This window comes from Bos javanicus, chromosome 10 (assembly GCF_032452875.1).
Source record: "Bos javanicus breed banteng chromosome 10, ARS-OSU_banteng_1.0, whole genome shotgun sequence".
NCBI lineage: Eukaryota > Metazoa > Chordata > Mammalia > Artiodactyla > Bovidae > Bos > Bos javanicus.
The window spans coordinates 99418298-99432525 of record NC_083877.1 but is presented as its reverse complement, the minus strand read 5'-3'; the positions used below and the strand labels follow the sequence as shown (position 1 = coordinate 99432525).

Here is a 14228-nt window from a genome sequence, read left to right as displayed (position 1 = left end):
TAACTGGTCTATTGTATCGTTTAAAGTTTGTGTTTCCTTGTTAATTTTCTGTTTAGTTGATCTATCCATAGGTGTGAGTGGGGTGTTAAAGTCTCCCACTATTATTGTGTTATTGTTAATTTCTCCTTTCATACTTGTTAGCATTTGTCTTACATACTGTGGTGCTCCCGTGTTGGGTGCATATATATTTATAATTGTTACATCTTCTTCTTGGATTGATCCTTTGATCATTATGTAGTGACCTTCTTTGTCTCTTTTCACAGCCTTTGTTTTAAAGTCTATTTTATCTGATATGAGTATTGCTACTCCTGCTTTTTTTTGGTCCCTATTTGCATGGAAAATCTTTTTCCAGCCCTTCACTTTCAGTCTGTATGTGTCCCCTGTTTTGAGGTGGGTCTCCTGTAGACAACATATGTAGGGGTCTTGTTTTTGTATCCATTCAGCCAGTCTTTGTCTTTTGGTTCGGGCATTCAACCCATTTACGTTTAAGGTAATTACTGATAAGTATGATCCTGTTGCCATTTACTTTATTGTTTTGGGTTTGAATTTATACAGCATTTTTGTGTTTCCTGTCTAGAGAATATCCTTTAGTATTTGTTGGAGAGCTGGTTTGGTGGTGCAGAATTCTCTCAGCTTTTGCTTGTCTGAGAAGCTTTTGATTTCTCCTTCATACTTGAATGAAATCCTTGCTGGGTACAATAATCTGGGCTGTAGGTTATTTTCTTTCATCATTTTAAGTATGTCTTGCCATTCCCTCCTGGCTTGAAGAGTTTCTATTGAAAGATCAGCTGTTATCCTTATGGGGATTCCCTTGTGTGTTATTTGTTGTTTTTCCCTTGCTGCTTTTAATATTTGTTCTTTGTGTTTGATCTTTGTTAATTTGATTAATATGTGTCTTGGGGTGTTTCGCCTTGGGTTTATCCTGTTTGGAATTCTCTGGGTTTCTTGGACTTGGGTGATTATTTCCTTCCCCAGTTTAGGGAAGTTTTCAACTATTATCTCCTCAAGTATTTTCTCATGGTCTTTCTTTTTGTCTTCTTCTTCTGGAACCCCTATGATTCGAATGTTGTAGCGTTTAATATTGTCCTGGAGGTCTCTGAGATTGTCCTCATTTCTTTTAATTCATTTTTCTTTTATTCTCTCTGATTCATTTATTTCTACCATTCTATCTTCTAATTCACTAATCCTATCTTCTGCCTCTGTTATTCTACTATTTGTTGCCTCCAGAGTGTTTTTAATTTCATTTATTGCATTATTCATTATATATTGACTCTTTTTTATTTCTTCTAGGTCCTTGTTAAACCTTTCTTGCATCTTCTCAATCCTTGTCTCCACGCTATTTATCTGTGATTCCATTTTAATTTCAAGATTTTGGATCAATTTCACTATCATTATTCGGAATTCTTTATCAGGTAGATTCCCTATCTCTTCCTCTTTTGTTTGGTTTGGTGGGCATTTATCCTGTTCCTTTATCTGCTGGCTATTCCTCTGTCTCTTCATCTTGTTTAAATTGCTGAGTTTGGGGTGTCCTTTCTGTATTCTGGCAGTTTGTGGAGTTCTCTTTATTGTGGCTTTTCCTCGCTGTGTGTGGGTTTGTACAGGTGGCTTGTCAAGGTTTCCTGGTTAGGGAAGCTTGTGTCGGTGTTCTGATGGATGGAGCTGTATTTCTTCTCTTTGTTCAGTCGCACTGTGGGGAGGGAGGGAGGGATGCTGCAAACAAATAACACTAGTGTGCGCTCGCAATGCCTCAGCCACACTGGGTCTGCCCCGGCTCACGGCGCGTGTAGCCTCCCTGCCCACACTGCTCGGGCTCTAGGTTGTTCCGCCAGGAACAATCCGAGGCTGGCCCTGGGCTGCATGTACCTCCCACGTCCAAGCCGCTCAGGTTCAGGCGCTCGGGCAGTCCTCAGAGGCGCAGACTCAGTTGGGCCTGAGTTTTGTGCTCTTCCCAGGTCCGAGCAGCTCAAGTGATGAGGTGTTTGGCGAGCGCCAATGCTGCGACTTATCGCCTCCCAGCCACTCGGTTATCTGGGTGTAAAACCGGCGCACATTCTCAGGCAGATGTTAACCGTCCAGACCCCCAAGAAGTTTTAGTTAGCAAAGAAGCCTGCTTACAGTTTTATAGATAATGTCTCTCTGGGGCTGCGATTGCCTCCTTCCGGCTCTGGCTGCCTGTCACCGGAGGGGGAAGGTCTGCAGCCAGCTATCTCTGTTCAGTTCTTTGTTCCCTGCGCGGGCCTGGCGGTGTCTTAGGTTGGGGCTGGCTTTTCGCGTGGTAGATATCCCACAGTCTGGTTTGCTAGCCCAGATTATTTCGCTCAGATAGTGCTCAGGGTATTCAGGCCAGATTCTTACTCTAAGCGATGCAGCCTGCGCTGCGCCTCCCTGCCCAGCCCCCGCTTGCTAATGGCGCGTGCAGGCGTCTGCGCTGCTTCTCCGCTGGGGGAGTTACCGTAGGACTCGCAGTCTTTGAGTTTTAATTGTTTATTTATTTTTTTCTCCCCGTTATGTTGCCCTCTGTGCTTCCAAAGCTCGGCACAGATTCGGCAGTGAGAAGGTTTCCTGGTGTTTGGAAACTTCTCTCTTTTTAAGACTCCCTTCCCGGGACGGAACTCCGTCCCTCCCTCTTTTGTCTCTTTTTTTGTCTTTTATATTTTTTCCTACCTCCTTTCGAAGAGTCGGATTGCTTTTCTGGGTGCCTGACGTCCTCTGCCGGCATTCAGAAGTTGTTTTGTGGAATTTACTCGACGTTTAAATGCTCTTTTGATGAATTTGTGGGGGAGAAAGTGTTCTCCCCGTCCTACTCCTCTGCCATCTTGGCTCCTCCCCCCCAAGCATCTTTTAACCTCATGGCTGCAGACACCATCTGCAGTGATTTTGGAGCCTGGGAAAATAGTTTCTCACTGTTTCCATTGTTTCCCCATCTATTTGCCATGAAGTAATGCTATGCTCTTTGTTTTTTGAATGTTGAGTTGTAAGCCAACTTTTTCACTCTCCTCTTTCACTTTGATCAAGAGTCTATTTAGTTCCTCTTTGCTTTATGCCATAAGGGTGGTGTCATATGCATATCTGAGGTTATTGATATATTTCTCATGGCAATCTTGATTTCAGCTTGTGCTTCAACCAGCCCAGCATTTTTCATGATGTGCTCTGCTTATAAGTTAAGTAAGCAGGGTGACAATATACAGCCTCGATATACTCTGTTCCTGATTTGGAACCAGTCTGTTGTTCCATGTCTGGTTCTAACTGTTGCTTCCTGACCTGCATACAGATTTCTCAGGAGGCCAGTCAGGTGGTCTGGTATTCCCATCTCTTTCAGAACTTTACACAGTTTTTGGTGATCCCCACAGTCAAAGGCTTTGGCATAGTCAATAAAGCAGAAGTAGATGTTTTTCTGGAATTCTCTTGATTTTTCTATGATCCAACAGATGTTGGCAATTTGATCTCTGGTTCCTCTGCCTTTTCTAAATCCAGCTTGAACATCTGGAAGATCATAATTCATGTACTATTGAAGCTTGACTTGGAGAATTTTGAGCATTACTTTGCTAGTGTGTGAGATGAGTGCAATTGTGTGGTAGTTTGAACATGCTTTGGCATCGCCAAAGGGATTGGAATGGGATTGGAATGAAAACTAACCTTTTCCAGTCCTGTGGCCACTGCTGAGTTTTCCAAATTTGCTGGCATATTGAGTGCAGCACTTCACAGCATCGTCTTTCAGGATTTGAAATAGCTCAACTGGAATTCCATCACCTCCACTAGCTTTGTTCTTCGTAATTCTTCATGATGCTTCCTAAGGCCCACTTGACTTCACATTCCAGGCAGTCTGACTCTACGTGAGGCTTACTGACACAGTTAAATATTGTTGTTTCTCAGGAAATAGATCAGAGGAGAGGGAGTGAGATGGGGGAATGGCAGGTTGGTAGAACAGTCAGAACACATCCAACATTTGTTGATTAAGTTCTTTGCCTTACATGGGTGCAGTTCATGGTGCCCTTCAAACAATTACAATAGTAACATCGAAGATCACTGATCAGAGATCACTGTAACAAATATATTACTGAAAAAGTTTGAAATATTGCAAGCATTACCAAAATGTGACAGAGACATGCAGTGAACAAATGCTGTTGAAAAATAGTACCAAAAGACTTGCTTGAGACAGGGTTGTCACTGTCACAAACCTTCAATTTGCAAAAAAATGCAGTATCCATGAAGCTCAATAAAGTGAAACACAAAAAAAGAGGTGTGTCTGTGCTGACTATGGTAGTGTTCATTTGAAATAAAACCCAATTCAAAGAGATTAGTTTAAAAATCCTTTATCTACCTATGTATCTACCTACCTACCTGTCATCTATTTAGGTGATCCAGGTGACTCCTGGGAGAATCATGGAGAGGCAGCCTGTCTAGATGACTGACTCCAGCAGTGGGAAATGACTCTGCTGACCCTGGACTCAACAATGTAATGGAGGAGGACTAGGTTCTTCATGGTCGAATGGAAGAATGAAGCCCCGCATTAAGCAACTTAAGCTCCTGGCAGGTTACACATATCCAGATTTCAGAAGAATTTTCAAGAGGTCTTTGCTTCAAGTTTGGCTCTCCCTCTTGAATCCATTGCTTCATGATGGGATGGAGGATTTGTGAGTGGTCCCTGTTCTATCTAGCTCTTCCCAGGATTCTCTATGGTACCAACTCCTACATCCTGGGTCTAGTGGGAAGTCTCCCAGGTTCAGTCATCATGCTGGATATTGTCTTAGACTTTCTGCATTTTAGACTGTATGTCCCCTCCCAATAACTTCCATTTAGTTTCTGGTCCTAGGATCCTGCATCAGGATTCCAAGATTCTTCTAAGCACGACTTCTGGATAGTCATCCAGTTACCCCTGATTCTTTTCTGTAAGAAAATGAAGTGTTGGTGGTGAATGCATGGGGAACAAAGGGTGATCACTTCAGATCCTTTGGGTAGAACCCAGAGGCAAGCAGCCCTTTGATATTGCCAGCACAAACCTCATAATTGCAATGAATTATGCTCAGAGAATCTTTATTCCCCTGCTGTCTTGAGCTGAATTGCCAAAAGCTGTATTGTCCTTGGCTTCCCAGGTGGTGCGGTGATTTAAAAAAATCTGCCTCCAGTGCAAGAGATGCAGGAGACGCGGGTTTGATTGCTGGATCAAGAAGATCCCCTGGAGGAGGAAATGACACCCACTCCAGTATTCTTGCCTGGAAAATTCCATGGACAGAGAAGCCTGGTGGGCTACAGTCCATGGGGTCAAATGGAGGTTTTCGGTAGCCTTGAATAGTGTGGGGCTAGAGACAGGCCCCCGTTTGACTTACTGGACAAGATCCTAGAGCCCTGTAGGAGTAGGGGTTCAGAGACTGAGAGAACAGGGCTGCAGTAGCAGCTGTGCTTAGGGGTCTACAAACCTTACCCCAGTGCAGAAAGGCTGAGGAAACTGACAAATGGCTTCACAGGTCATGGCTCTTGGGCACTCAGGGACATGGTGATAACCATCTCAGATCCAGTGGATGTATCTACAGGCACTTCAGTGAGCCCCTTCATGGGTCACTGCCCCTTGGTGAAGGGGCTTGCATAACTCAGTGAAGCCATGAGCCATGCTGTGTGGGGACACCCAAGGTCATAGTGGAGAGTTCTGACAAAAAGTGATCCACTGGAGGAGTGAATGGCAAACTACTCCAGTATACTTGCCGTGAGAACCCCATGAACTGTATAAAAAGGCAAGGCGATGTGACACTGAAAGACGAGCCCTAAGTTAGAAGGTGTCTAGTATACTACTGGGGAGGAGTGGAGGAGAACTACTAATAGCTCCAGAAAGAATGAAGTGGCTGGGCCAAAGAGGAAGTGACGCTTTAGCTGTGGATGTGTCTAGTGATGAAAGTAAAATCTGATGCCGTAAAGAACAATATTGCATAGAAACCTGGAATGTTAGGTCCATGAATCAAGATAAATTGGATGTGATCAAGCAAGAGATGGCAAGAGTAAACATCGACATCTTAGGAATCAGTGAACTAAAATGGACAGGAATGGGCGAATTTAATTCAGATGACCATTATATCTACTACCGTGGGCAAGAATCTCATAGAAGAAATGGAGTAGCTCTCATAGTCAACAAAAGACCCTGAATTGCAGTACTTGGGTGCAACCTTAAAAATGAGAATGATCTTGGTTCATTTTCAAAGCAAACCATTCAGCATCACAGTCATTCAAGTTTACGCCCCAACCACTGAAGCTGAAGAGTTTAGAAAACCAGAGATCAAATTTGAACCAGAGATCAAATTGCCAAGATTTGCTGGATCACAGAGAAAGCAAGAGAATTCCAGAAAAACATCTACATCTGTTTCATTGAGTACACTAAAGCCTTTGACTGTGTGGATTATAACAAACTGTGGAAAACTCTTAAAGAGATGGAAATACCAAACCATCTTCTTTGTCTCCTGAGAAACCTGTATACTGGTTAAGAAGCAACAGTTAGAAGCCTGTATGGGAAAACTGGTTTAGGATTGAGAAAGGAGTATGACAAGACTGTTTATTGTCATGCTGTTTATTTAACTTATACGCAGAACACATCATGAGAAATGCCAGGCAGGATGAGTGACAAGCTGGAATCAAGACTGCCGGGAGAAGCATCAACAACCTAGGTGATACCATTCTAATGGCCGAAAGCAAAGAGGAACTAAAGAATCTCTTGATGAGGGTGAAAGAAGAAAGTGAAAAAGCTGGCTTTAACTAAATATTAAAAAAAAAAAAAAAAGTGAAGATTACGGCCTCTGGCCCATCACTTCATGGCGAATAGGGGAAAAGGTGGAAGCACTGACAGTTTTCCTCTCCCTTGGCTCTAAAATCACTATGGATGGTGACTGCAGCCTTGAAATTAGAAGACAGTTGGTTCTTGGAAGGAAAGCTATGACAAACCTAGACAGCGTGTTAAAAAGCAAAGACATCATTTTGCCAACAAAGGTCCATAGAGTCAAGGCTATGGTCTTTCTAGTAGTCACATACAGTTGTGAGAGCTGGACCATAAAGAAGGCAGGGTACTGAAGAATTGAAACTTTTGAACTGTAATATTGGAGAAGACTCTTGAGAGTCCCTTGGACTGCAAGGAGATCAAACCAGTCCATCCTAAAGAAAATCAGCCCTGAATACTCATTGAAAGGACTGATGCTGAAGCTGAAGCTCCAATACTTTGGTTACCTGATGCGAAATGCTGACTCATTGGAAAAGACCCTGATGCTGGGGAATACTGAAGGCAGAAGAAGAGGGCAACAGAGGATGAGATGGCTGGATGGCAGCACCAATGCAATGGACATGAACTCGGGCAAACTCTGGGAGATGGTGAAGGACAGGGAGGCCTGGTATGCTGCAGTCCATGGGGTTGCAAAGAGTGGACACGACTGGGCAACTGAACAACTTCAGTGAGAACTCTGTCTTCATTTATGGCTATGACACTCAGGTCCCCTGAAAACAGGATGTGTGTGTGTGTGTATGTGGGTTGAACATGCCCCGACACATGGGTGCTCATGCACTTAATGTTGGGAAGTCAAGATGGGGAATGTGTGAGACATTTTTCAGAGTTAGTGTCTTATTCGTGAATATTCTTTTTACTCTAGGAACAGCCCTTGATATTTTGCAGTTGATTTCTCAATAGCCACACAAATACTAAATAATGCTGTGCCTTTGGCTGTAACTGACTAAGTTAGGAATTGGGTGCCTGATCAATGTCACATCAACCTGAATCCTTCCCTAGTATCTTTCTGACTGGACTTTAGTAGGAAAAAAAGGCTTTCTTTTATGGGGGAAGGAGGCATGATGAAATGAAATATTTAGGAACTGTTGGATGTCCTATTTTCTGTCATATAGAAGAAATCATCTACCTTGGAAGGAAATAGACTGTGAGAAGCAAAGGCAAGACCCAGAGTCCAGGAATTGCTCATTTTCAATCGCTCTTGCATTCCAGCTGAACCTCTGACCTTGCCATTGGATTGTTCAATCCCTTAATAATGTAAGTTACCCCAGTATTCTTTCAATACATCTTGCTGGATTTCTAGGAGTCCTGACTAATACAGTTGACACAGTCAATAGTCCATACAACTATAATTGTTCCATATGTGGTACAGATGACAGGAAGAATCAAATGACAGGAAGTCAGGAGTTAGAGAGATCCTTAGGGAAAGGGCAGGTAAGATGAGACGATTGACTAAAACTTTGACTTAGATGGATGGGGAGGAGCCTTTTGCTGCATGATATTCCAAGCCAGGATAATAGAATGTGTAAAAAGGCAATGGTCCCGATTCCAAAGATATAGTTGAGAGACAAAGAGTAGTTGGAGACGAGAGAGTATAAGAAGAGATAGGGTTGAAGAGGAACTTCACTGTTAAGGACTTTGAATACCAAGCTAAGAAGTTTGTGCTTTACTGTAACTATTATTGTTGCTTAGTCATTAAGTCATGTCTGATTCTTTGTGACCCTTTGGACGATAGCCCACCAGGCTCTTCTGTCCATGGGATTTCCTGGGTGAGAATACTGAGTGGGTTGCCCTTTCCTCCTCCAGGGGATTTTTCTGACTCAGGCATCGAACCCCTGTCTCTTGAGTCTCCTGCACTGGCAGGCAGATTCTTTACCACTGAGCCACCTGGGAAGCCCCAAGGAGACTAAAAGCTTTCAACATGAAAGTGGTATTACTAAAGTAGTGTTTTAGAAATTTTGACATGGTAATGTCTAAGGTGAATTAAAGAAAGTAGGGAGTATATATGAGTTGGATATATGAGTTGGAAGACAACTGCAGTCATCCTGACATGAGTGAAAAGAACCTGGGTCAGAGTGTTAGAAATGGAAATGGAGTGTCTTATTCATCTCTTCATCCTTCATATTACTTAGCAGAGTAGACTGATCATCTTGTAGGCACTCATCAAATTCTTGTTAATACATAAGGAATTTGTGGGGATTCTCTCCCCGGGACTAGGAAACGACGAACCTGAAAGAACAACACTTGGACAGTCTCTTGCAAGGACTGACAAATTTATTTCTGCAGTCGAGCCTTTTTATAGAAGCAGGAACAAAGAGCTTAGAGTATATGGCCAGCAGAGCGTGTACGGGGTTAAGACATAATCAGTAAAAAACTATTTCAAGGACAGTGCGTTCTAAATGACCCAGGTGTTTATCCCATGACCCGTTTTCCCAAGCAACATCCTTAATATTTATTATTAAATCTTGGCACCGAGCATAGCTAAAGGCAAGAGATGTTTTTCAGCCCGCAGTATGTAAAGCCGGGGTACTTCTGGCCCTTTGCCGTTTTCCCAAGGACCTTCTCCTTCCAGGCTATTTTGCACTGCGCTTCCCAACAGAATTCAAGTCAAGTAATGTTATATTCATGTCATCAACATCTTATTTTAGAGTTTTTATTACAATTTAAAAATAAACTATATTGTTGAATTATTGAAGACAGTGAATATCAGTTGTCATTGAAATCCAATATAACCTCAAAATACATATGTTTCTTTGTTGTTCCTTTTAAGTCACACACAAAAAAATCCATTGCTGGAGTAAGGTTTGTTGATGTGTTTATTAGAAACTTACTTTCTTATATCTTTAAAATCTATGTAGACTATTCTGTTTATTACTTCATAAGAAAATAGAATATCTTCAGCCACTTACAGTATTAATTGGTTTTCTATCAACGAAGAATACTGCTTATGAGCTTGATGAAAATACATGAAGCTTTCTTTTTCCTTATAACTTATCTTTTGAGAAAATGGCCAAAGACCATTAGTAATCATGACAGAAAATAGAACATGAAGATGCCTTATGGCTTCCCTGGTGGCTCAGATAGTAAAGAATGTGCTTGCAGTATGGCAGACCTCGTTTCATTCTCTTGGTTGGGAAAATCCCCTGGAGGAGGGCGTGGCAACCCAGTCCAGTATTCTTGCCTGGAGAATCCCCATGGATAGAGAAGCCTGACAGGCTACAGTCCATGGGTTTGAAAAGAGTCCGGCACTACTGAGAGACTAAGCACACAGTCAGTGGATCTCATATTTTGCATACTATGCTTTTGACACTCTATTATTCTATCTCCTTTTATTAGTAGAACACCATGCCACCCCCTACTATGCATCTCTTCATGACTTTGCATTCAGTGATGTCATACTGGTAGCTTGAAATCCTGGTGGGAGTGGTGGAAGTATTTACATATCAGACATTGATAAACACTATAAATAAATTCTGTTGGTTGTTTATTCTGTTGTATGGCCTGTGGGTCTGTGATCTGTTTTTGTAAACTAGATCTTCCTAGAATACATCCACTTATTTGCATATTGCTTATGCCTGCTTTCATACTACAATGGGAATGTTGAGTAGTTGCAACAGAAACTTTATGACCCACAAGCCTGAAGTATGTGCTATGTGTCCTGTTAAGAAAAAGTTTGCTGATCCTTAGTCTAGACTTTAAAAGTGATGGAGAAAAATGTTAATAATCAAGATTAAACTTAAAAGTGTGTTGTGCTTATGGCTTTTCCTTGATGAATGACTGACATTCTGATATGTCTTCATTCTTTCACACTTTACTCTTGAATATAATGAAAATATTATTCCATGTTGGAACTACATTTGATCATTCATAATATTGGTTATCTAAGGAGACAAGAGGTCAGTCAAACTCAAGGAGAACATTCTGTGGGAATCAATTGCTGTGTGGAATTCATGATAAAAAAAAGTAGTCACAAAAACATATACTGTTATATTCCATTTCTGTGAAATGTTGAGCATAGGCAAATTCATAGAGACAGAAAGTATAAAGCTTTTCCATTTAGTGGTGTTTCTAGATTTGTTCACACAGTTCAGTCATCACCATGATATAATTTTAGAACATTTTCAATGCTGCCAAAAGAAATTCCATACATATTAGTAGTTATTCCCCATTCACTTTACCTAAGAGCTAGGCAACCAGTGATGTTTTAGTGTATTCACAGAGCTATATAATGCTCTATAAATATTGCACACTTTATTATTACTTGTAAAACATGATATACTTTTGTAGTTTATAGTAAAGATTCAGTGTATAAGATACATATTTCTTTTTTCAAAAAGGTTCATTGTTGATACTACAAAGCTACAGTAATCAAAACAACATGGTATCAGCACAGAAACAGACATATAGATCAATGGCACAGACTAGGAAGCCCAGAAATAAACCCACACACCTACAGTCAATCTTTGACACAGGAAGCAAGAATATACAAGGGATAAAAGACAGTTTCTTCAAGTGGTGTTGGGAAAGTTGGACATTTGCATGCAAAGTCAGAGCACACCCTCACACTATATGCAATAAACTCAAAATGGCTTAAAGGCTTAAATATAAGATGACACCATAGAACTCCTATAAGAGGGGCTTCCCTGGTGGCTCATTGGTGAAGAATCTGCCTGCCAAAGCAGGAGACATGGATCCTTGGTCCGGGAAGATCCCATGTGGTTCGGAGCAACTAATAAGCCTGTGCACCATAAGTATTGGGCTTGTGCTCTAGAGCCCACAAGCAAGAATTACTGAACTATGTGCCACAAACCCTGAAGCCAGGTTCCCTAGAGCCTGTGCTCCATGACAAGAGAAGCCACTGCAATGAGAAACCTGTGCACAGCAGTTAGAGAGCAGCCCTGCTCACTGCAATTAGAGAAGACCCTGTACAGCAACAAAGGCCCAGCACAGCCAAGTAAATAGAAACAAAATTTTATATATATAATAAAAAACTGGAACACAAGCAAAACATTCTTGTATGTTTTACACAATGTATGCACAATGTATGCCGATATTTTCTTAGACAATAGAAATAATAGCAAGACAATAGAAATAAAAGCAAAAGTAAACAAATGGGACTTAATCAAAATTACAAGCTTTTGCACAGCAAAGGAAACCATAAAACAAAGAGACAACATAAGGACTAGGAGAAAATATTTGCAAATGATGCAACCAACAGGGCTTAATTTCCAGAATATGCAACCAGTGCATTTAACTCTAACAAAAAGACAAACGACTCAGTCGAAAATGGGCAGGAGACCCAAACAGATATTTCTCCAAGGAAGATGTAGAGATAGTCAAGAGACACATGAAAAGATGCTCAATGTTGATAGTTATTAGAGAAATGCAAACCAAGACTACAATTAGGTATTACCTCACACCAGAGAGAATGGCCATCATCAAAAAGTTCACAAATAAATGCTAAAGAGAGTGTGGAGAAAAATGAACCCTCCTACACTGTTGGACAGTTGTTATTTGTGAATTTTTAAATAATGGCTATTCTGATTGGTGTGAGGAGATAGCTCATTGTAGTCTTGATTTGCATGTCTCTAATAATTATCGATGTTGAGCATCTTTTCACATTCCTCTTAGCCGTCTCTACGTCCCAGGCGGCTCATTGGTAAAGAATCCACCTGCCAAGCAGGAGATTCAGGTTTGATCCCTGGGTCAGGAAGATCCCCAGAGAAGGAAATGGCAACCCACTCCAGTATTCTTGCCTGGCATATCCCATGGACAGTGGAACCTGGCAGGCTACAGTCCATGGGGTCAGAGGAGCCTGGAGGGCTACAGTCCCTGGGGTTGCAAACAGTCCTACACGTATTATCGACTAAACAGCAATAGCAGCATACTGTTGGAACATACATTGGTGCAGCCAGTATGTAAAACAGCATTGAGGTTCCTCAAAAAGCTAGAGTTGCCATTATGATCCAGCAGTCCCACTTCTGAACATATATATCTGGTCAAAACTATCATTTAGAGAGACACTTGCACCCCTATGTTCATAGCAAAAGTATTCACAACAGCCAAGACATGGGACAACCTGTGTTAATTTCAGACATCCTGAGAGTTCTTCACTGGTGAAGGGAGAGTTGGGGAGAAGTAGCATCCTGCCCTGTCAGTGGTTTCTTGGAATGACGTCGTAGGTGGCTCTGAGGTTACCTCACCCTCCTACCTCATTGGGATTGCTGCCCTTTCAGTCTGGTGAAAATCCCATGCTTAGTCTTTATGGCACTAAATGTTCACTGTGCCCTGCTGGTGGCTGGGGGCCTTGGAGGGGTTGTAGACACTTAGAATGAGAAGTACCAAGTGAAAATAGAGAAAAGAGAAGCTGCATTTTCCAGTCCAGAACTGAACCAGGGTAATGCAAACGCCTACACTTTTATGTCATTTACTAATTAGACACCTGAGGAAATATGCAACAAATACCAGTGGAATGAAGAACCTGGGTGGAAGCTACTCTGGATGCTCTAATGTGCCAGGTCTAGGAATGTGCCAGAGGCTTTGTTGTTGCTCAGTTGTTAAGTCTTGTCTGACTTTTTGAGACTTGGTGGACTGCACCACACCAGACTTCACTGTCCTTCACTGTCTTCCAGAGTTGGCTCAAACTCATCTCCATTGAGTTGATAATACCATCCAACAATTTTATCCTCTGTTTTCCCCTTCTCCTCCCGCCTTCAATCTTTCCCAGCATCAGGATCTTTTCCAAAGTCAGTTCTTCGAATCAGGTGGCCAAAGTATTGGAGCTTCAGCTTCAGCATCAGTCCTTTCAATGAATGTTCAGGATTGATTTCCTTTAGGATGGACTGGTTTAATTTCCTTGCAGTCCAAGGGACTCTCAAGAGTCTTCTCTGGCACCACGGTTTGAAAGCATCGATTCTTCAGTGTTCAACCTTCATAGTCTAACTTTCACATCTGTATATAACTATGGGAAATCCTTTTAAATTGCTTTTGTGGAGTCAAAATACAGACTATCTCTTCCAATTTATGACTAGTGGTGGATTTCATTATTCATGGGCTAGCGAAGCCCCGAATCCTGAAAAAGGTAACAGAACAGTACACATAAATTCTGCTCCATTTGGAGCCCGAGAAAGATGACTGATGGGCAGGCCGGCTGCTCTGGGCTGTCACTCCTGCAGCCTAACCTCTGCATTCGGATACTGAACAGGCCTTGTGAAATCTAAGTGAGGCTCCTAATGAATTTTTTTTTTTTATTTTGAATAATCAAATTTTGAGAATGTGGAACAGGAAAGTGCTGTCACATTGCATTAGGTTAGCACTGTGACTTCCATGGAAATTGTCAGGTAACTTGATTGCCATGGCCCAATCATTTACAAGCATAACTTAGTTCACTTAGAGTTAAAAGAATGAATAAGTAATAAAACATCCTATTTGGGGTTGTTGAAGGCAAGCCAAAAAAAAAAAAAACTATAGTGAA

General features: G+C 41.7%; 1 long non-coding RNA gene across 2 annotated transcripts in view; it reads left to right on the top strand.

Moving 5' to 3' along the window:
• The window catches only part of LOC133255070 (uncharacterized), a 38578-nt gene that overhangs the window by 8169 nt on the left and 16181 nt on the right, over nt 1-14228 (top strand). The window contains exons 2-3 of one of the 2 annotated variants that reach the window (XR_009738859.1): nt 4357-4584; nt 5094-8011. This is a non-coding gene — a long non-coding RNA (uncharacterized LOC133255070). Of the gene's footprint in view, nt 1-4356; nt 8012-14228 lie in introns of both variants that reach the window. The other variant, XR_009738860.1, reaches the window with a different exon arrangement.